The sequence below is a fragment of the Pseudonaja textilis genome, chromosome 9 (assembly GCF_049901715.1).
Source record: "Pseudonaja textilis isolate UNSWEBS1 chromosome 9, rPseTex1.2, whole genome shotgun sequence".
In the NCBI taxonomy this organism is placed as follows: Eukaryota; Metazoa; Chordata; class Lepidosauria; order Squamata; family Elapidae; genus Pseudonaja; species Pseudonaja textilis.
The window spans coordinates 3729844-3751282 of NC_141998.1; the positions used below are offsets into that span (position 1 = coordinate 3729844).

General features: G+C 41.1%; 1 long non-coding RNA gene across 1 annotated transcript; it reads right to left on the reverse strand.

Moving 5' to 3' along the window:
* Positions 1-970: 970 nt before the first annotated feature.
* LOC148125014 (uncharacterized) lies at positions 971-12339 on the reverse strand. The gene is made up of 3 exons (XR_015744648.1): positions 12190-12339; positions 6811-7027; positions 971-1690 (listed from the first exon to the last, which is right to left on the reverse strand). It is a non-coding gene; the product is annotated as an uncharacterized LOC148125014 (long non-coding RNA).
* Between the last annotated feature and the right edge of the window lie 9100 nt (positions 12340-21439).

Sequence of the window (21439 nt, forward strand, 5' to 3'; positions counted from 1 at the left end):
TATGACTACAGACTACCTAGAAAAAGGGAAATGAGAATAGGGAGGCACATTGAAAGTGACCAGAAAAAGAAATTATATCCAAGAAATATAACCGACGTGACCTCTCCCTATTTTTTTTTTAGCCCAGAGATGTTACCAACACAAACCCCTTCTCTCGAAGTTTAAAGAAATAACTCTACTTAACAGACTAACAGTCAACTTGCTGAAGGTGAATGTTCATGAAATGCTTTGCTCTTCACTTCGTCGAAAAGATAGTAAGCTTTCCGATGAAAATAGCTTTCCATTTAAAAGTTGTAATATTTCTCTCATCCGACCCAATCTAACCCTCAAACCCCAAAACTCAAAAGATGCTTCTTCATCCGGAAAGAAATCTATCAATAGGCCTCAGCTTGGATATTTATGTGAACCATCCTCAGCATCAGAAGTTTCATAGAGGTAGCCGTTCTCGCCTACATATCTTAAATCTCGATTTCCCCTCTCCCCATATTTGGAATTCCATAGGTGGCCTTAAGGGCTTAAGGGCAGATTGCGTGCATTGTATTGATCCTTTCCTGAGTCCTTGCTAACGCAGACTCAATGTCTGTCAGGATGAGCAGGGAGCAGCGTTTAGGCAGGGCGAGAAAACTTCCAGAACAATGCAAAACCCATTGTGACGACGCATCATGTAACAAAACAAGGAAGAAACCCATGCAAGAGATTTCCTGCTGGCAGAGGCTGTGTGCTTCCATTAATTCTTCTTCCTGAGACACCGAAGCAGCCTGCCTAGGCAGCTAAATTTATCTGGGTCTGTCTAACATGTGACAGCAAAACTGAACATGACTTTGCACCCTTGGGTTATCAGGGGAATGCAATGTGGCAGGAGTCTTTCTTTTTTTCTTAAATGAAGTTTTTTTATTTTTAAACACAAACATACACATACAAAAACATTAAAACATAAAATCCTCTTCCATTTTATATACATACAGTGCGTCAGTTGGATACGTATCTTTTGTGCTATCCTTTTTATAGTCATTTACTCACAATTTATATTAGTCTTCACATTGTCAAACTAACATATGTTTATATATTTATCAGTTATTAATCATCCATGACTAAACTATTTATTCCATCGTTTTATCCGAGATGTTCCAAGTTTTATCTTAAAATTCATGTTCTACTTTCAACCAGTGGTTATATATATCTATATTATGTTTTATATCAATCTATTAGATTTCTATCACAAAATTATCTAGTCTATTATATTACCATGCCTTTTTATCCAACCATTGATAAAACAAATCCCATATCATATAAAATTGTTTATCTTCTTGTTCTCTAATTTCAAATGTCAGTTTACTCATTTCAGCACAGTCCATAATTTTTTTTGATAATTTCCTCCTGCATAGGTATTTTGTCATTTTTCCAGTTCTTCGCAAATACAATTCTAGCCTCTGTTAAAACATTTACAATCAAATATTTCAGTTCTTTATTGTATACGTCTGGTATACGTCTGGTTTAAAGACTATATGTTGTTTTATCATTTTTTTTCCAACCATGTGTGGATTTTAGTCCAATATTTCTTTGCGTCTGAACATGTCCACCACATATGGCAATATGAACCAGGTATCTGATGACATTTCCAGCATTTATCCGATTTATTCTTAAACATTCTGGCAAGTCTCCTCGGGGGTTGGTGCCACCTGTAAAACATCTTATACAAATTTTCTTTATATTGACATTGTCATTTTATAATTTTGAGACCACAATTTTTGCCATTTTTCCAAAATCAATCCCATATCCAAAATTTTTCCCCCAAGCAATCATCATTTCTTGAACTTGCTCCTCCTCCAATTTAAATTCTAGTAGATGTCCATAAAGTTTTTTAATTATCTTTTCATCAGGACCCATCAAATTTTTGTCTAAGTCAGTCAAGTTATCATAAATACCTTCTGCCTTGGAGTCTTTATCAAACCTAGATTGTATTTGCAAATATGAAAACCAATTCATTTTTACCCCTTGTTCTTCCAATGTTTGCATAGATTTAAGTTCACCCTTTTCGTTCAATAACTCCCCATATCTAACCGTTTGTTCCTCTTTATATATTATTGGATAAGAAGAAGCTTCAATAGTTGATATCCATGTTGGAATTTTAAAATAATATTGTTTTTTTTTATCTTCTCCCAGCTCAAAAACAATGCCTCACGAATATAATGTCTTCTAAAATACCTCTGTGTTTTAGTTCCCTTATACCAGAGAAAGGCATGCCATCCCAGCAGCAAGTAATGGCCTCAAATTCTGTACCTGTCAACAGGCAGGAGCCTTTCTAAGTTGCTGTAAAGAATACAAACGGTGGCCTTGATGGAATGATTTCTTACCAAAGCAATGAACAGATAAACGTGGCTTGAGTCCATACGAAATTGGGTATAGAAATCAAATGCCCAAGACAGGCGGCCTCTTAATTCACATGAAGAGAAAAAGAGAGAGAAGAATGGAAGTGTAAAGTCTTCTCAAGAAAGCAGAACTCTTAAAACAAACATGAGAGCCCGTCTTCCAATATTTGAGGGGCTGCCACGGAGAGGAGAGGGGCAGACAAGGAATAATGGATGGAAACTGATCCAGGAGAGATTCAACCTAGAAATAAGGAGGCATTTTCTGACAGTGAGAACAATCAACCAGTAGAACAGAAGTTGCCTTTGGAAGTTGTGGGAGCTTCATCACTTGAGACTTTCAAGAAGAGATCGGACTGATTATAAATATTTTGACAGCAGCTAGAATTGCATTTGATAAAAACTGGGAAAGTGGGAAAATACCAATAGAAGAGGAGGTGATTAAGAAAATAATGGAATATGCAGAAATGAGTAAATTGACATTAGCAATTAGAGAGCAAGAAGATAGAGTATTATAAAATTTGGGATTTATTTGATCAATGGTTAGAAAAGAAAGTAGGGAAATAAGATATAATATAATATAAATATGATATAGTAACGATAACAATGTAATATGTTACAACGGATTACAATGAAATGAATGATATTATGAATTGAGATATTTAAAAAAAACTGAAATTTGCTCAAAAAGGATGATATAGTCTAGAAGTAAAATCCAATAAGTAGTTAATAATAATATAATACAATATGCATATTTATGTAATATAAATTTTAATAATGCATTTAGAAGGGAAAGATTGTTGATATTGTACACAAGGTTTGTACCGACCGACATGCTGTACAATGGAAAGAAGGTTTTATAATTTGTGTTTATGTTTTTGTGCGTTCATATTTGTTCTTAAAAAATAAAAAATATTAAAAAAAAAGAGATTGGACTCCCATCTGTCAGAAATGGTGTAGGATCTCCTACTTGGGTGGGGGAAGTGTGTTGGACTCGACCTGATCACCAATCTCCAGCCTTCCCAGCTAGCTTCCATTAAACAAAGTCAAAGGAGGAAACTGGATTCATTTAACAGCTGTAGCAAAAAGGTCATACAATTGAGCACGACTCACTTAATGATTGCATTGCTTGGCGATGACAATTCTGGTCCCAACCACCGTTGTAAGTCCACCTGAATAATGACTAAAGCTGCATCCATCTGGGGAAAGAAAGCCAACGTATCTGCAAATTGGAAACATCTTTTCCCTGGCTACTCTCACAAATCTCTGGCTCAGTGATGCAAACAGGAGAAGACTAGAACATCGGGTTAGAGGCCAGCCGGAAAGGTCCAAAGTACCTCAGATGCTTTAAGGGCATTGAGCCAGAAGTTTACTTCCCCTGCAAATGCCAACTGCGAACAGTTACTAATTCAAACAGTCCAAAGAGGACTGTAAATGCTTTTTTTTAAATGATAAACCGAAGATGTGCTGAGTTCTACAGTGTGAAAATGCCATTGTTTATTGCTACCTCTGGAGAGAAACGGAACAGGTTGGATTGCTGGTTTCTCACCTTCAAATGAATGAATGTTAATGCCCTTCTCCCCTGGCATTCAGCTTGGTTGTCTGAGAGCGCTGTAGATCCACCAGTCTCCTGCTCTCAAAAGCTCATAAACAAGCCCCAAATAATTGCTTTCAAACTTTACCAGGAAAACCAAACAAGAGAGCAGTGGGCCTACAGTTTTATTGGGCTCACGGCCCTCTGCTTTCGTTGCACAGAAAGGAAGACAACAGCTGAGACAAACAAGGGCTTAGCTGTCTTTTTCAGAAGGCCCTGAAGCCAAAAAGGACCTATGACACCAAAGAATGAAGATGGTTGTGCCAGAATATCCTGCAATTCCAGCCAATATTGCTAATGTGTTCTGGAAAAATGGTGTGGAAGGAGACTGTTGGTAGTTGCTACTGTGTTTTCCTGAAAATAAGACTGGGTTTTATATTAATTTTTGCTCCAAAAGACGTATTAGGTCTTATTTTCCAGTTAGGTCTTATTTTCAGGGAAATATGGTTCCAAATGCAATCTTAACTGGGGCTTATTTTCTGGGGCTTATATTCAGAGTAGGGCTTAGATTACGAGCATCTTGAAAAAAAATCACGCTAAGGCTTATTCTCCAGTTGGGTCTTATTTTCAGGGAAACAGGGTAGAGAACTGTGAACACAAGGTCCTTAGTTCTTCATTCCCTTTTCCCAAGTTGGCTGTTGACCAGCCTGAAGTGTTGGCTGTTGACCAGCTTGAAAGTACACTACTCACCCACTCCCTTGACCATTGCAATGGAGCACCTCCCTGCAAACTATCAGGAGACCAGTTGTACTTTAGACTTCCTGCAAAAAAGACATGAATATTCACTAATAAGGAACAGGCGTCAGGCTAAATGTATATTCTGCATGGAGGGGTTCTCCATTTGATGATCTGGTGCAGAAGTCTCCAAACCTGGCAAGTTTAAGACTTATGGACTTCAACTCCCAGAATTCCTTAGCCAGCCCTTGAATTGAAATCAGAGGTGGTATTCAGCAGGTTCGGACCAGTTCTGGAGAACCAGTCATGGAAATTTTGAGTAGTTTGGAGAACTGGCAAATACCACCTCTGACTGGCCCCACCCCATCTATTCTCTGCCTCCCAAGTCTCAGCTGATTGGCTGGGTCTTCTTTGGTTGCCCTGCACAGGAGAACGGAGCTGGAGAGCAGGTTAGTGGGTAGGGATGGAAGGGGGATTTTACAATATCCTTTCCCTGCCACGCCCACCAAGCCACACCCACCAAGCCACACCCACCAAGCCATGCCCACAGAACCAGTAGTAAAAAAAATTGAATCCCACCACTGATTGAGGTGCAGAAGTCTTAAATTTGCCAGGTTTGGAAACCAAACCCCCGATCTAGTACACTTGCAGATGACCTCAACAGAAGTGTAGTGAGTTTTGTGAGGTTACTAGAAAAGGAGGTCCATATTTCTCCAGAGCTTTAGGGTTTTACGGGTAGAAATTAGAATTGGTTGACTCTTCTCATTCCTACCCATAAACCCAACCTAATTTCCTCCCCAGCTCTTAGGGGGACAATTATCAAATTTCCATAATGTGATAGTAAACAATTCTAGAACATAGTTTAAATCAGCTTTGGGGGTGTTTGAGTGTGGATATTACAGAAGTGAAATGGCCTGTCCTTTCCATTTCCATCCTTATTTTTGAAGGGATAAAATTGACTGAATTTTAACCGCATTTTGGTCACAAGATTTCAGAGTGCTTGTGAGCCAATGGTTGTCTTTATTAACCTGCCTCTACTCTATATGGAAAGTTGCCTTGAATAAGGACTTCAAAAAAGAGGACAAGGCCCTTGTGTCAAAATCAGAAGTGCATAATTTGGACTGATATATCCTTTGATTATTGAATGATATGCAAACAGTTGATAAATAGGTTCAAGGATGTTGAGTGTCCACAGAGATCCTAGTCTTCATGTAGACAGATCAATGAGTGCCCTTATTCCTTATTTGCTCCCTTGAGATGGCAAGATTACAGAGATATTCTTCTGAAGCAGCTTTCTAATACCCATCACCGTTGTTGAACTACTCTAAGTCCAAGCCAGAAGCATTGCTATCTTGGAAGTGTCAGGTGCTTCTTCCAAGCTATGGATTGCCCCACTTTGGGGAAGGCAACGTGAGATTAAAGGATGCCGGCTACACTAATTCAACTTCCACGTACGTCATTCCATAAATAAATTCACTTCAAGGACTCGGGAACCTTGAAGAAGGAAGCTGGATGAAGGGCAGCAAAAACAAACCAATTTGGAATCAAAGAAAGGCACTTTTTCTAAGTCATGAGGCAATTTAGTGCATCTTAAAAATAAAACAGAAGTCCTACTGAAGTTTACAGCTTGGTTTTATAGAGTTTATGGTAGAGTCCTCCTGTTTGAAGGCATGTCTGTGACGTACAGAGGAGCCCAGTTTTATCATCCAGAGTGTACTAGTGCCAACTCACTCTCTCCCTCTCCCTCTTCCCCCCCCTCTCTCTCACACACAGATGGTTTTCAGGCTGGAAGTGGAATGGATTAGCATAACCTCAGATTCCAAGGATCAATGAGCCAAACTGTAATTAGAATGGGTTTGATGGTTTCCTGGCAAGTGAATTGAACTATTGTCCCAGAACTGAGGTAACATGACTAAGAATTAAAACTGGGAAGTTCATGATTAGCCAGGACTTCATCAAGTAAGCTTTCATTTCCCAATAATGGGAAGAAAAGGTTGCCTTATCTGCTTTCTATGCAAAAGGTCCCAATAATTCAGTTCCTGGCATCTTCTGTAACTGGCCTTGCAGGTCGTGCTAAACCCACTTTCTCAAATGGTTGGGGTTCATCCAGTGAAGCTCAGTGGAAGGAGATTTAGAACAGCAAAATAAGTGTGTCTTCACACAGCGCACACTTACCCGTGGAAGTCATTGCTCCAAGGCCTGATGCTCACTTCTCAACTGAATGGCTTGAGAAGGAGATTAAATATATTCACAAAGGACAGATCTGCCTTGAACAACCCAGGGTTCATGTTCTAAAATTCTAACCACAAAGGGAATATCTTCAGAAACGGGCAAGGTATTTATTTCCTGCTTGTGGATATCCCAGATTCTCTGGAGAATGTTAGGTTGGCCCCTGCAAGCAGACAAAATGTCAAAATGGAAGTCCCAAAGGTGCTTCCCCTACCCCTCAAGAGGCAATTGGACTTTCTGTTTTTTTCTTTGAAGATATTTTGCTTCTCTTCCAAGAAGCTTCTTCAGCTCTGACTGGATGGTGAGGAAGGGAAGGATTTATATTCCCTGCAGACCGCTGGTCATTTGCCTCCTTTGAGAGGGTCGTTGAGGCCACTTGGAGGTTCATCTGTGTCCTCCTGTAGTCAGTGGTAGATCATTTGGTAAACCATGGTTAAAAATGATCCGTTGCCCTGGAAGACGGGTTGACTCAGTCACTAACTCTCTATGTGAGTTCTTTGGCTTTGGTTTACAGTAGCACGTTGTGTAATCCCAGCAATTGTGTTATACAAACCCTAGTTTAAGACATAGTGTTTTTGACAGATTTATGATTATCTTACTATGGCTTATCCAATAAACTATGCTTAAGGAAATCATGATTAGCACACTGCATGAACCACACCATTGGATACAGAACCAGCTGTACAAACCAGTTATGTGTTCTTAATGCCCTATTCTTTCTCAAACTTTTCACTTTTCGGAACATAATCTTTCCCCTTTATTTTTCAAGCACTTGGACATGTCTCCCTGCTCAGTTTATCTCTGCTATCCTACTGTATTTCATGGAAATATACTTCAGAGAAAGGCGTAGTGGGCTATGGGAGTTGTAGTGTTCTCAAGGATTATTGCAATGCATGAAGCCCTTTGGAAAATTTTAAATCAGAAGTGGAAGTAAGGATGAATCAAATGGAAGTAAGATTAAATTAAGCTCCAATAGGAAGGAAGGGATGAAAGGAAAGGAAAGGAAAGGAAAGGAAAGGAAAGGAAAGGAAAGGAAAGGAAAGGAAAGGAAAGGAAAAGGAAAGGAAGAAAAGAGCGAGGAAAGAAAAGGAAAGGAAGAAAAGAGGAAGGAAGGAAGGAAGGAAGGAAGGAAGGAAGGAAGGAAGGAAGAAAAGAAGGAGGAAAGGAAAGGAAGAAAAGAGGGAGGAAAGGAAAGAAAGAAAAGAGGAAGGAAGGAAGAAAAGAAGGAGGAAAGGAAAGGAAGAAAAGAGGGAGGAAAGGAAAGAAAGAGAAGAGGAAGGAAGGAAGAAAAGAAGGAGGAAAGGAAAGGAAAGGAAAGGAAAGAAGGACAATTTTTCTCCTACTGATTTCAAAGTTATGGCTGGACTTTGAGACTTTACTGCGAAAAATGAGTTTTTAACCTTGAATTACACCCAGCCCAGAAGAGAACTAAACAATGGACTTCTTCCTTTCTGCACCCACCCTTAAATTTCAATTACTTTGACAGCATTTCTGTGCACCTTATTACTTGGAGATAATAATAGCCAGTTAACAATGAGATAGAGACAGTTCTGGTCAACCAGTCTGATCAAGCAAACATTAAATCAGCTCCAGGAGAGAACAATGCGTTCCATTCATGGTGGGTGCAAAGGTGCATGGTGTACAATAATTTTGCTGCCTATATACGTTTATGACCCTTTTGTAAAAAGACCACAAAAACAGACTTTAGATTGTATTATGTGTAGTTCTTTCTCTGCTAGCCACGGGCAACATTTTCCAGGATCTGCTTACAATAAATTACTGTTAGTATTTTCCAAGTCTCCACTGAGCCGAATTTGCAGTGATTTATTTCTTCCGAGAGAAGTTGAATTTATCAGTCGGGGTGAGCTAGGCCAGGGACTCATCCTCAAAGACTTATTCCAATCATGATTTAAAATAGGCAACATCTCATGAAAGGGTCTAAACAAGAGGCAGCTGAGTTGCCCCTTTCTCAGATGAAAGCCTAGAACAAACAACAAATGTTTATTGTCAATGCTCAACTACCGCAACCAATTTTGGTTACCATACTACAAAAACAATGTTGAGACTTTGGAAAAAAGTTCAGAACAGGAGAAAACTAAGATGATCAAAGGCCTGGAGGCTAAATCATATAAGAACGGCTGCAGGGTTTGGGTTTGGCTACTCTAGAGGAAATAAGGACTGGCGGGACAGGATAGCAGTATTCCAGCGTTTGAGGGGCTGCCACAAAGAAGAGGAGAAATTATTCTCCAAAGCACCAGAAGGCGAGACAAGAAATAACGGATGGAAACTGATCAAAGAGAAAAACAGCCTGGAATTAAGGAGAAACTTTCTAACAGTGAGGACAATTAAGCAGTGAAACAGTTTGCCTCCGGAAAACATGGGGACTCCATCACTGGAGGTTTTAAAGAAGAGACTAGATAGTCACATCTGAAATGGTATACAGTAGATTCTCCTGCTTGAGCAGAGGGCTGGACTAGAAGACCTCCAAGGTCCCTTTCAGCTTATTCTATTCTATTCTATTCTATTCTGTTCTGTTCTGTTCTGTTCTGTTCTGTTCCGTTCCGTTCCGTTCCGTTCCGCTCCGCTCCATTCCATTCCATTCCATTCCATTCCATTCCATTCCATTCCATTCCATTCTATTCTATTCTATTCTATTCTATTCTATTCTATTCTATTCCATTCCATTCCATTCCATTCCATTCCATTCCATTCTATTTTCTACTCTACTCTACTCTACTCTACTCTACTCTACTCTACTCTACTCTACTGACTGGGATCCATCCAATAAAGCTCACTGGAAGGAAATTTAGTGCAGACAAAATAAGCACGTCTTCCCACAACCTGGGGAAGCCATCATTGCTTCAAGATTTGATGCTGACTGCTCAACTGAATGGCTTGAGAAGGAGATTAAATATATTCATGAATCCAGGGGTTCATGTTCCTAAATTCCAGTCATAGGGGAACATGATCGAAAAACTGCTAGGTATTTATTTCCTGCTTGTGAATGTCCCAGATTCTCTGGGAGACTTTGGGTTGGCCCCTGCAAGAGGCAAAATGCCAAAACGGAACTTGACTTGAATTATTGTTATGTTATTACGGTCAAGGATATAATATCAAGCAAAATGCTGCAGAATTGACACTTTCTGTTCTACTTTCTCAAATCTTTTTGATATGGCCTCTACAGAAACACGGAGTACAATCTTTTCTCTGATTCCTGGGTTGATATTTGCATTCCCTTTGGCCTGCCTGACTTATAAGCATACATCCAGAAAACTGATTGGTGATTGTTTCCGTGAATCAGTTCCTTGTCACTCAACGTCATGGAAAGAAGTTTAGTTCAGCCTGAAGTCCAGAATTTTGATGCAACTCCTAACTTTAATTCTATTTAGAGAATAAGCAAGACTGTTTACGGTGCTAGTCTCTATCCATTTCCTGTCTGGTTATCTCTGGAATTGGAAAAAACCTCTAATGAGTTTAAAATTTGACTCACCCTTTCCCCATGTATTATAGAATTAGAAGGAGATCTTTCCAGGACTTAGTCTTACCCAATCTGGTAGCCACCAGATGTTTTGTGATCTGAACCCTTGGAATTGTCAGCTGGAATTCTGAAAATTGTGGTCCCAATAGATCCAGAAGTTACCTTGGTGATAAATCTAGAGTTTTCTGTTCAGCTCCAGAAAGTCACAACTTTCTGCAGATTGAATTGTTACAGATAGATAGAATTCTTTATTGGCCAAATGTGATTAGACACACAAGGAATTTGTCTTGGTGCAAATGCTCTCAGTGTACATAAAAAGAAAAGATACATTCGTCAAGAGTCAAGAATCATAAGGTATATTATAGAGTTGAGCCATAGGATATTTATAAGAACAGAATTTGTTCTGAGATTATCTACAGATAGTCACGTGAGTATCAAACTTGTCTAATTCCTTCATAAAAGCCTACTCTTGAGATCTATAGGAATTGTTCACATGAACTCTGATTCTACTTAATCAACATGTGCATACAGGCATCAAAAATATGTATCTGCTTAAGCAGTTAGTAGCAGAGATACTCTAAGAACTAGATACTCTCTGAATTTCTTTTTGCTTTCTGAGATTGATGTCTTGCAGTTGTAATGAAACTATAGAATTTTCTTTTTTAAGTAAAACATCCATCAATCTCCCATAATCTGTTACTATTAGCTGTGAAGGGAAGAGCAACCAGGATGATTAGGGGACTGGAGGCTAAAACATACGATGAACGGCTACAGGAACTGGGCATGGCTGGTCTAATGAAGAGAAGGACCAGGGGAGACATGAGAGCAGTCTTCCAATATTTGAGGGGCTGCCACAGAGAGGAGGGGTCTATTCTCCAAAGGAATAATGGATGGAAACTGAACAAGGAGAGATTCAACCTGGACATAAGGAGGAATTTTCTGACAGGGAGAACAAGCAACCAATGGAACAGAAGTTGCCTCCAGAAGTTCTGGGAGCTTCATCACTGGAGGCTTTCAAGAAGAGACTGGACTGCCATCTGTTAGAAATTGTGTAGGGTCTGCTTGGGCAGTGGGTTGGACTAGATGACATACAAGGTCCCTTCCAACTGTGTTAATCTGTATCTGTATCTGCCTGATGGAAGTTGAAATACAAAACCTCTAAAGGCAGGTCACCCATTCCTTCTCCGTTATTACAAAATCAAGTAGGGTCTATGTCCTGCTTTTTAAACTTACATTAAAAGAGAGGGAATGGCAAACAGATGGACCCCTGATACTAGCATGTTTTTGACAAAGATATAAGCAGCAAAACAAGCTGGGGTTTTTTTGGAAGGAAACAAGGAAGAAAAACAACCAAATCATTTCCTCTAACTCTGGTGCCTTTGCAATGCAAATTCCAATCAGCCCAGACTATACCTATGTTTTTCCTAAGTTGGGCATATTCTTTGAGTATAAAATGATCTGATCCTGCTTTGAATGAGCTTAACAGATTAACCTGAGGACAAAGTCCAGAATGCGTAATTTTGCTGCCTTAACGGTAGAAATGATGCATATTCCAAGATCTGACAGAGGCAGATGCTTAGAAACAAGAGGATTTGGCATTAAGAGCCCACGGAATCAAGTTAACACCCTGCTCACTTCACTAGCTGCAATAACTCAAAACATTTGTAAAACAATCGATATATTTGGTATAATATATAAAAATACACGCATTAACAGTGGTGGGATTCAAACTTTTTTTTTTTAACTACTGGTTCTATGAGAGCATGCTTCATGCGGTGCACCCCTAATACACGCTTCTCATGCGTGCGCAGCGTTCAAAAAATGCCGATTTAAGCTTCAGAACTTACCTTCTATTCAGCGTCAGTGAGTAAAACAGTTGAGGTGCAGCAATTTGCCCTCTTGTGCCAATCAACTGAGCTAAAAAACCAAGGAAATGTAGGACAGGAAAGGGTGGGGCCAACTGCTCCCCGGAGCTACCGGTTCGTAAGAACCGGTGCGAACCAGCAGCATCCCATCACTGCACATGTATAAAAATCAGTGGTGGGAATTCAAAAAGTTTTATCACCGGTTCGGTGGGCGTGGCTTAGGGGGCGAGCTTTGTGTGCATGCACACACTTCGCTTGCGCGCACGCACCAAACACGCATTTTGCGCAGGGGCAAAGGCATTCCATCTCACGTCCTGCAAGCCTGCGCTCTCCCGGTTGCTTCAGCAGCTGCTACGCAGCACTCTGCTGTGCTGCGCAAAGCAGCTGCGCTTCAAAAGCAGAGGACAAAGGTGAGTAATGGCAGGTGGGCCCAACAGCACAGCATCAGAGAGAACTGGTTTGGTCTCCGCTACTCCTCATCGCTACTGGCATGGCAGAACCAGGCCAAACCAGTAGAATACCACCACTGATACAAATACAGAGAGATAATGATATATAGGTAATGTACGAATTGGTGCCTTGTTCCATACAGATTTTGCCTACCTAAGGGGACAGACCATAGGGACTATATAGTTGTATAGAGCTTAACGCTTAAAAATAGCAGGAATAATAAAGAGAATCGGAGTGGGGTGAAGAGACAAAATAATGTGTAGCGAAGCCTCTCCTTTAACAGTCCTGCAATTTGCTGCATTTCGCTCAGTGAACAACATTTCACATGGTGAACAAAAAAAAAGAGAGATTTTCTTTGTCTCCATTTTCTGCACTGTGCATGAATTTTTAAACCCATCCTGCCAGCCATTCTCAGCTAACAATTGAAGCATTAAAATCCCAGGTTCCATTTTTTTTTTTCATTCGTTCGAGGAAAGCAAGTCCTTTAAAAGAACAAAAGGAACCCCCAAACCCTGCACAGATTATTTTACCCCTAGAAGCGTGGCCCAGATGGTCAGGTATTTCTGGATGGGATTAAACTCCATCCAGAAAAGAACAGCGGCCAGCTCCCTCAACAAAGAGCTATTGAAAAGAATGCAGCCCAGATATTACAGTCCTAAAGAGGCATTCTGAAAATCCAGCTAGATAAAGCAGGAACAAGTCATAGCTGGTTGATTTGCTCTGCCTTACCGAATACAATAGCACATAATTAGGTTGTAAAATCCTCGCCTGCCATTTAGATAGGCCGGGCTGGCTAATCTGTCAAGAAACTCCTCCTTATTATCAATAATGCCCTTACTCAGTTCTTTTGAGAACAGTGATAATCAGCTATTTAGGGGAACCTGTTACTGGAAAACAGCCACCAGCTACAGAAGAGCAAAGACAACTAGGTTGAAGGACAACAGCAGCCTATAATTCACTCCCATGGTACCAACAGCAGTTCATTACTCTTTGAAGAACCTTTGACAGACTGACTTTTTTTTCTGTCCTTCTATTCAAAACAGGCCAGGCTCACAGCTTCTCCACCCAGATTGGGAAATGGCCCTTTTAAGGATCTATGAAATTTGTCACGGCTAAGGTTATCAGATATCTTAGCAGGACATGGACATTTGAAAAGGAGGACAAAGGGGGGAGGAGGAGGAGGAAAGGAATTATTTTACTTTCTTGACACTCACAACAAAGATTAGTGACAGGAAGGAAGGAAGGAGGGAAGGAAGGGAGGAAGGGAGGAAGGAAGGGAGGGAGAGAGGGAAGGAGGAAGGAAGGAAGAAAAAGAGAGACACCAAGAAAGAGAGGAAGGAAGGAAGGGAAGGAAGGGAAAGAAAGAGAAAGAAAGGAAGGAAGGAAGAAGGAAGGAAGGGAGGGAAGGAGGAAGGAAGGAAGAAAAAGAGAGACACCAAGAAAGAGAGGAAGGAAGGAAGGGAAGGAAGGGAAAGAAAGGGAAAGAAAGGAAGGGAGGGAGGAAGGAAGGAAGGAAGGAAGGAAGGAAGGAAGGAAGGAAGGAAGGAAGGAAGGAAGGAAGGAAGGAAGAAGAGAGAGATAACAAGTTAAGGTTTAAGTTTAGGTTTAGATCTGGATTTGGTCTTTTCTTGAAGGTTTTGAACCGAAAAAGATGAGAGATGGCATTGTCAACGTTCCGACTGGCAAACCCAACCAAAGCAAGGACAGCCGAGATGATCCAATCTCTTAATGCAAAACTTTATTGAGTGCATCGTATCGGCAAAAATGAAGAAAGAGAAAGAGAAACACCAAGAAAGAGAGGAAGGAAGGAAAAGAAAGAAAAAAGAAACACACAAAGATCGAAAGAACAAAAGAAAGAAATAGAAAGACAGAAAGAAGGAAGGAAGGAAGGAAGGAAGGAAAGAAAGAAAGAAAGAAAGAAAGAAAGAAAGAAAGAAAGAAAGAAAGAAAGAAAGAAAGAAGAGAAAGGGTGACACCGAGAAAGAGGGAGGGAGGGAGGGAGGGAGAGAGAGAGAGAGAGAGAGAGAGAGAGAGAGAGAGTACTTAGGCCTACATGTACATGAAATTCCCTTTTTTATTATTAGAAATTCTGGCTTTTCAACAGCAGAGAAAAAGCCTTCAGCGTGAGTGAGATTAAGGTCTGGTCCATTTCACACAGGAGCCTAGCAAAAACCTTGGGAGGCTAGCCAAGGTCACAGGGTTGATCGTATTAACTTGTGGTGAGCACTTATTAAGAGAGCTCTGCACGTGGAGAAAAGACATTCGGGAGAGACAGCTGGTAGACAACTCAAAAGGGCAGGCAAGACCCGATTCTTAAGCCCATGCTTGCCTTAACGGAGGATATGAGAACAGAAAGGAGAAAATACCTTCCTTTTGTAATCTTCTTTCTGGTAACCCTATAAATCACAGCCTGGACCACCCGTAGTATCACCAATAGTATCTTCAAAACTGCAAACAAAGGATACTGCAAAATCTCCTTCCCTCTCACCCCACTGACCTGCTTTCCAGCTCCGTTCTCCTGTGCAGGGCAACCAAAGAAGACCCAGCCGATCAACTGGGACTCGATAGGAGGCAGAGAAGAGATGGGGGCGGGGCCAGTCATAGGCGGTATTTGCCGGTTCTCCGAACTACTCAAAATGTCCGCTACCAGTTCTGTGGAACCGGTCAGAACTGGCTGAATATACCACCTCTGATAGTTTTCTGAAAACATTTGTATTCATTTGCTGCTGTTATTTCTTTCTTTTTTTTTTTACATTTTAAACCTTTATTGAAATGGAAACATTAAAATACAAGTAAATCTAAAAAAATAACTTTGTACAATTCTCCATCTTCTTTGACAGTACTAAAAACTCTGTTATATTCATACATCTCTATGCATTTCTAATTAATTGTATACACATACATATTTATATCTTATCCTAATCTATACATTTCATATTCCTATTATCTATCCATGGATACTAATTATCCCAAATTGAGTAATATTCTGAGTCTTCCTTATTATTTAATTCTATAGCGTGCTGTTGTTACTTCAGTACACTGGGGCAGGCAATTGTACACAATGGTACACAGAATTCAATCTCTCATCTAAATTCATAGGCATAAATCTACATCTATGGGCAGTCCTCAAAGTTACAACGGCACTGAAAAAAATGGCACTGACTCATGACCATTGTTCACACTTATGACCGTTGCGGCCTCCCCCCTGGTTAAATGATCCGGGGTCATTGGCAACTGATTCATATTTATGACGGTCGCACTGTCCCGGGGTTCATGTCATCCCCATCTGTGACCTTCTAACTGGCAAAGTCAATGGAGAAGCCAAATTCACTTAGCCACTGGGTGATTAACATAACTCCCACAGTGATTCATTTAACAGGAAAGGTCTTAAAATGGAGCAAAACTCACTTGACCAATGTCTCGCTTAGTAACAGAAATTTTGGGCTCAGTTATGGTCATAATTTGAGGACTACCTGTTTAAAGTAAACCCGAGTTACGTAGCTTAGCCTAATTTCCTGCCCCTCTTCCTTGATATTCAGTCTGCAGTCCAAATTGCTCCCTTATTCCAGGCAAAATGGGCCTCCCTCCCTAATGATTCTTTCATTTGGCCATCTGAGAGTCCTGCTTTTTTCCAGTCCTTTTCTACTCAAGAAGAAGACTTTGTGAAGATAGCTGGGCTTTGATTCCTCTTGCCCTGGTTCCCTGAAAATATGACCTACCGTGAAAGTAAGTCCTACCTCGATTTTTTCCACAGCAGCCCAATATAACCCCCAACCCCAAAATAAGCCCTAATTAAGAGTGGACAGGTAAAAATTAAGCTAGTTTGGGGATGTGGTGTGTGAAGCTGCCCTACTACTTACCTTTGGACAGGTAGCCAGTTGTAGCCAGGCCTCGCGCACCTTGACACCTGCCTTGCCAGCCCATTTCTTCTGCAGCCAGCAAGGCTGGCAGGGCTTTTTTGAAGGCCTTGGTAGGTTAATAAGAAAGCTCTGGATCGATCCTGAGCTCTGTTATTGGCTGCAGAGGCCTTCAGGAAAGCCTTGCCAGCCACAGAAGAAGAACTTCCTAAAGGCTTGACAATAGCGACAGGGAGGCCGGGGGGACGACGCACACAAGTGAGGTTAGTCAGTGGATGACTTCCCCCCCAAAATAAGACCTGGTGCCTTTTTCGTTGGCAAAAAAATATAAAAAATAAGACAGGGTCTTATTTTCGGGAAAAACGGGTAAATCCTTATACCCTTATATCACTCCACGGAGCACCCCATAGACCTCTCTTCCACAAGTGAACAGATTAAGCTGTAATGTAATCTTTAATTACAGGAATTATAACATGGATCTTCCATGGCTTCTCAGGTAAGTGCCTGTTATTGATAGAGAGGGATGAGTTCCATTAATCATGTCCTTCTTCTGAGGAGTAAAAGTGAAGGACGAGGGATGAAACCAAGGGAATTCGGAGGCCATTTGGCATGTCAAAAGCTCTGGCGTTAGTCCCAGACATCTCCAGATTGAAGGGAAAGATCTTCCTGTCTATAGCTCCAGAGAAGTCGGCAATGTTGGTCCCGTGCCAACAGTGAAACCTGAATGTGGTCGTTTATTGTTCTCGTTCAGATTTTTGAAAGACTAAAGCATTCCCCGTGTTTGTTTTCATTTCTCATGGGCAATTGCTTTCATAGTCACACAGTGTGTGGGTCTGAGCCTTTCCTTGTTGTCCAATTATCATTGCAATTCAGAGATGAATAAAAGATATAGGCTATAATAAGCCAGCTTGGTCAACTATGCATGATCAGTTGTGGTTCTTTATCAAATGTCTTGGAGAAATGCTCTACTGAAGCTGAGACACATTTTCCTTTCCATTAAGATTTTGATTCTCCGACAGAATCAAATTCCCTCTTCGGGCATACAGTAATTGAAGTCCCTTTATACAGTATATTCTAGACAGAAGAAAACAGAATAATACAGTTGGAAGGGACCTTGGAGGTCTTCTAGTCCAACCCCCTGCTTAGGTAGGAAACCCTAGACCACTTCAGACAAATGGTTGTTCAATCACTTCTTAAAAACTCCCAGTGTTGGAGCTTTCACAGCTTCTGGAGGCAAGTTATTCCACTGGTTAATTGTTCTAACAGTCAGGAAATTTCTCCTTAGTTCTAGATTGCTTCTCTCTTGATTCATTCCCATCCATTGCTTCTTCTCTTCCCTTCTGGTGCTTTAGAAAATAGGTTGACCGCCTCATCCTGGATATTGGAACACTGCTATAATGTCATCTTTAATCCTTCTTTTCACTAAACTAGACATAACCAATTCCTGCAACTGTTCTTCATATGTTTTAGCCTCCAACCCTCTAATCATCTTTGTTGTTCTTTTCTGCACTCTTTCCAGAGTCTCAGCATCTTTTTTATAATATAAACTGAATGTGGTATTCCAAGGCATTATAAAAGAATACTAATAGTTCACGTGTTCTTGAATTTACTCCTCTGTTAATGCAGCCTAGGATTGCATTGGGGTGTTTTTTGGCTGCTGATGCACACTGCTGGCTCATATTTAAGTGATTGTTCACTAGGATTAAATATACCAGTGGTATATCATTTATAAAAGTTCTGTTTAAGACTGCAGCATAAGGTAATTTTAAATCCTTTCAACCACATATTTTCTGGTTGTTCCATCTGTATATTATCGCCAAGTTTTTAAGCCCATTTTACCATACATTCTTTCATGTGTTTTTCTTCTGTTTCGGATTTTAATAAAAAAATAATATTAGTGGGAGTTGGCTGGGGAATTTTGGAAGTTGAAGTCCATAATCCTAAACTTGCTGAGGTTGAAAAATATATTTCCAGTTTGCAGGGAAAGGTTGTCTGTGCAGGACTGGGAGAATCCTTGCAGAAGATCTTATGCCACCAGACTTGAAATTCTGCACCTAGAAAACCTAGAACTACGCCGCCTTTGGTTTGATCTAAGTGTAGTATATAAAATTATATATTGTAATGTCCTACCTGTCAATGAATACTTCAGCTTCAACCACAACAGTACAAGAGCAAACAATAGATACAAACTCAAGGTAAACCTCACCACACTTGATTGTAGGAAATACGACTTCAGCAACAGAGTGGTCGATGTCTGGAATACTCTACCTGACTCTGTGGTTTCTTCCCCAAACCCCAAAAACATTAACCTTAGACTGTCTACTATTGACCTCACCCCTTTCTGAAGAGGTCTATTGGTGCATAAGCGCACCAACGTGCCTACCGTCCCTGTCCTATTGCTTCTTTTATATTTTATTTATTTTTCTTAAATGTATCCATGTATTCATAATTATGTTTTACTTATACTGGTTATCTTATAATCGCTTGGCAAAATAAAATAAAAATAAATAAATAAAAAATACTTTGAATTAAAATTGGTTTTGAAGGTCCGAGAGGAAGGACTTCGCTACCACCCTCTGATCTGATTTATTAACTGGGGATCCCAAAAATGGAAACTAGCCCCTGCTTTCTTTTCTTTGCAGAAAATCCAAATGACTACCTTTCTCTCCACCTTTCTCTAAGCCAAGGTCCCTTAGATATAGTGAGCTTCAATTCCCAGATGGCTGAGGATGATGACAGTGGGGAAAAACAACCCCCCCACCCGCAACCAATTCATATTTGCCCAAATGCACACTTGACACTTGGGCGGGTGGAATTCTTTCCATGGTATTTCCTCTGGACTTGCTCTAATGTCCTTTCTTTCGGTGGGGCCCATGGGCAGAATAAAGACCCTCCCCTGCTCCTCGGGGTTTCCCTGGCACCCAAATCTTCCCCCTTGAGCTGCGGTTTTTCTTTGCTTTAATGCCACAACAGGCTTTTGTTCTGCTTCGCAAACTCCTCCACTCTCGTCTTTCACCAGAACTGGGGGTGGAGGAGAGATCTGCTGTGTTTACCGGAGCCTTTCTCCGCAGGCTCCAGTTTCGTGTGAGAACTACCCAAAAGCAGTTTAGACCAGTTTGTCACACCCAGGCTAGGCTCTGAGTCACAGGGAAAGGTCCCTGAGTTTTTGCTGTGCTCTTATGGAGTGGCTGCAGCTTGAGAAATACCCTTGGCGTTGTTTATTGCATGATTCCATAATGCCAGATGAGTAATCGGTTGTAATAGAGGGGATATTTATCTGGGCAAGCAGATCTCTCTAAAAACAAAGACCAAAACTTACTTGACAAGCTCTTTTTTCTTCTCCTTCACGATAATATCCTTGGTTGCTTGCCAACCGAGACTTAGCTCAATCGATTAGCCAGATTATTCTTAAGCTGATTCAAAGACACGTTACCTTTTCCTTAAGGCAGAGGTAATCCTCTACACAGAGATTTCTCACTCCACAAGACCCATTTAAGCCGTCAATGTTTCAGACACGGTCCTCCTGGGAGTGGAACATGGGAAGTCTTGTGGATGAAGTGCTATGTTAGCCAGGGATTAGGGTTAAGTTTGCATGGCCCTCTGCACAAATTGAGCCTGTGCCGTCTTTTTAAGATTCAGCGATGTCGTACAAACTGGATTAATTGGGCTAATTGAGTAAACCATGTTCAGTTAATCAAGGATACACTGCCTAGCATGCTACACATTTGTGTCGTCTATGCATAATTAATTTCTGCTTTGAGTATACATAATTCAATTGTCTGGTGTTTTTTGTTTTTTTTAAACCACCTAGTTTTAGTGGTCTCAAATGTTTTGACTCTGGTGCAGCCCATTTTTTTTAAAATGTGTATATAATTTGATGAAATAAACTCTTCCAGAAGCAGAAAATTGGGGTCCAGATACCAGAAGTACAGTCAATTTTCCCCGCTTCTAATTTGTGGCTCTCTTGTGTGAGTTGATGAAGCTTTATCAAAATACCTGGGGATAACATTGACATGCTGGCTGGGGAATTCTAGGACTTGAAACCCACACATGTTGGTGTTCCCAAGGTTGAGAACCACTGCATTCTGACCCAGCTCCTGGCACACGACAAACCCTCTGAAGTGGACTCAAAGATTCTTTTATTGGGAGTTCCAGGCTAGCAAGTCCATCCAGCAGAGAGATGAATAATTGTCTGCCACGTCTGTTCATCTCTGCCCCCTGCCTTTTATCCCTGGAGCTAGGGTGGGGCTTCACTAGCAGCAGGACCGGCCCATAGATTTCCACTGCTCTCCTCTCCTCTCCTCTCCTCTCCTCTCTCCTCTCCTCCTCTCCTCTCCTCTCCTCTCCTCTCCTCTCCTCTGCCTTCTCTGCATCTACGTGTCAGGCACTGGACCCAGCTGTTCCTCGTCTTCTTCATCAGCCAACTCCAGACCTGGGGGCTGTTGACTCTCCATCTGAGGGCTGATGGACGGCCCAGGCTCCACCTCTCTCTCTCTCTCTCTCTTCCAGCTCCATTCCGTCTTCCCCCTCGGATCTCTCAGGTTGCCTTGATGCTCACCCTGACTCCCACGCCTCCTTCTCCTCCTCCTCTGAAGGGCCGGCGGCCAACAGGCCATAACACCCTGCTCTAGACTGGCATGAGGATGGTCCATCTCTTCTAATTGCTGGGCTATTTCCTCATGACCATTTTGACTTGGCTGCTGGAGAGACAAGGCACCAGACTTCGACAGGGCAGCCTGTAGTGCTTTTCATCATACTTGTCAAATTGATGCTGCCTTCTTACAGAGAGCTGGACAGCACATCAGTATTAATACAAATAATATTACCAGCATTCAACTGTAAAAGGTGGCTTTAATTGAAACAACTTGCGTTCTGTGATGATATTTTTAACACCATCAAACAACAACATCTGCCTCATCCAGGCC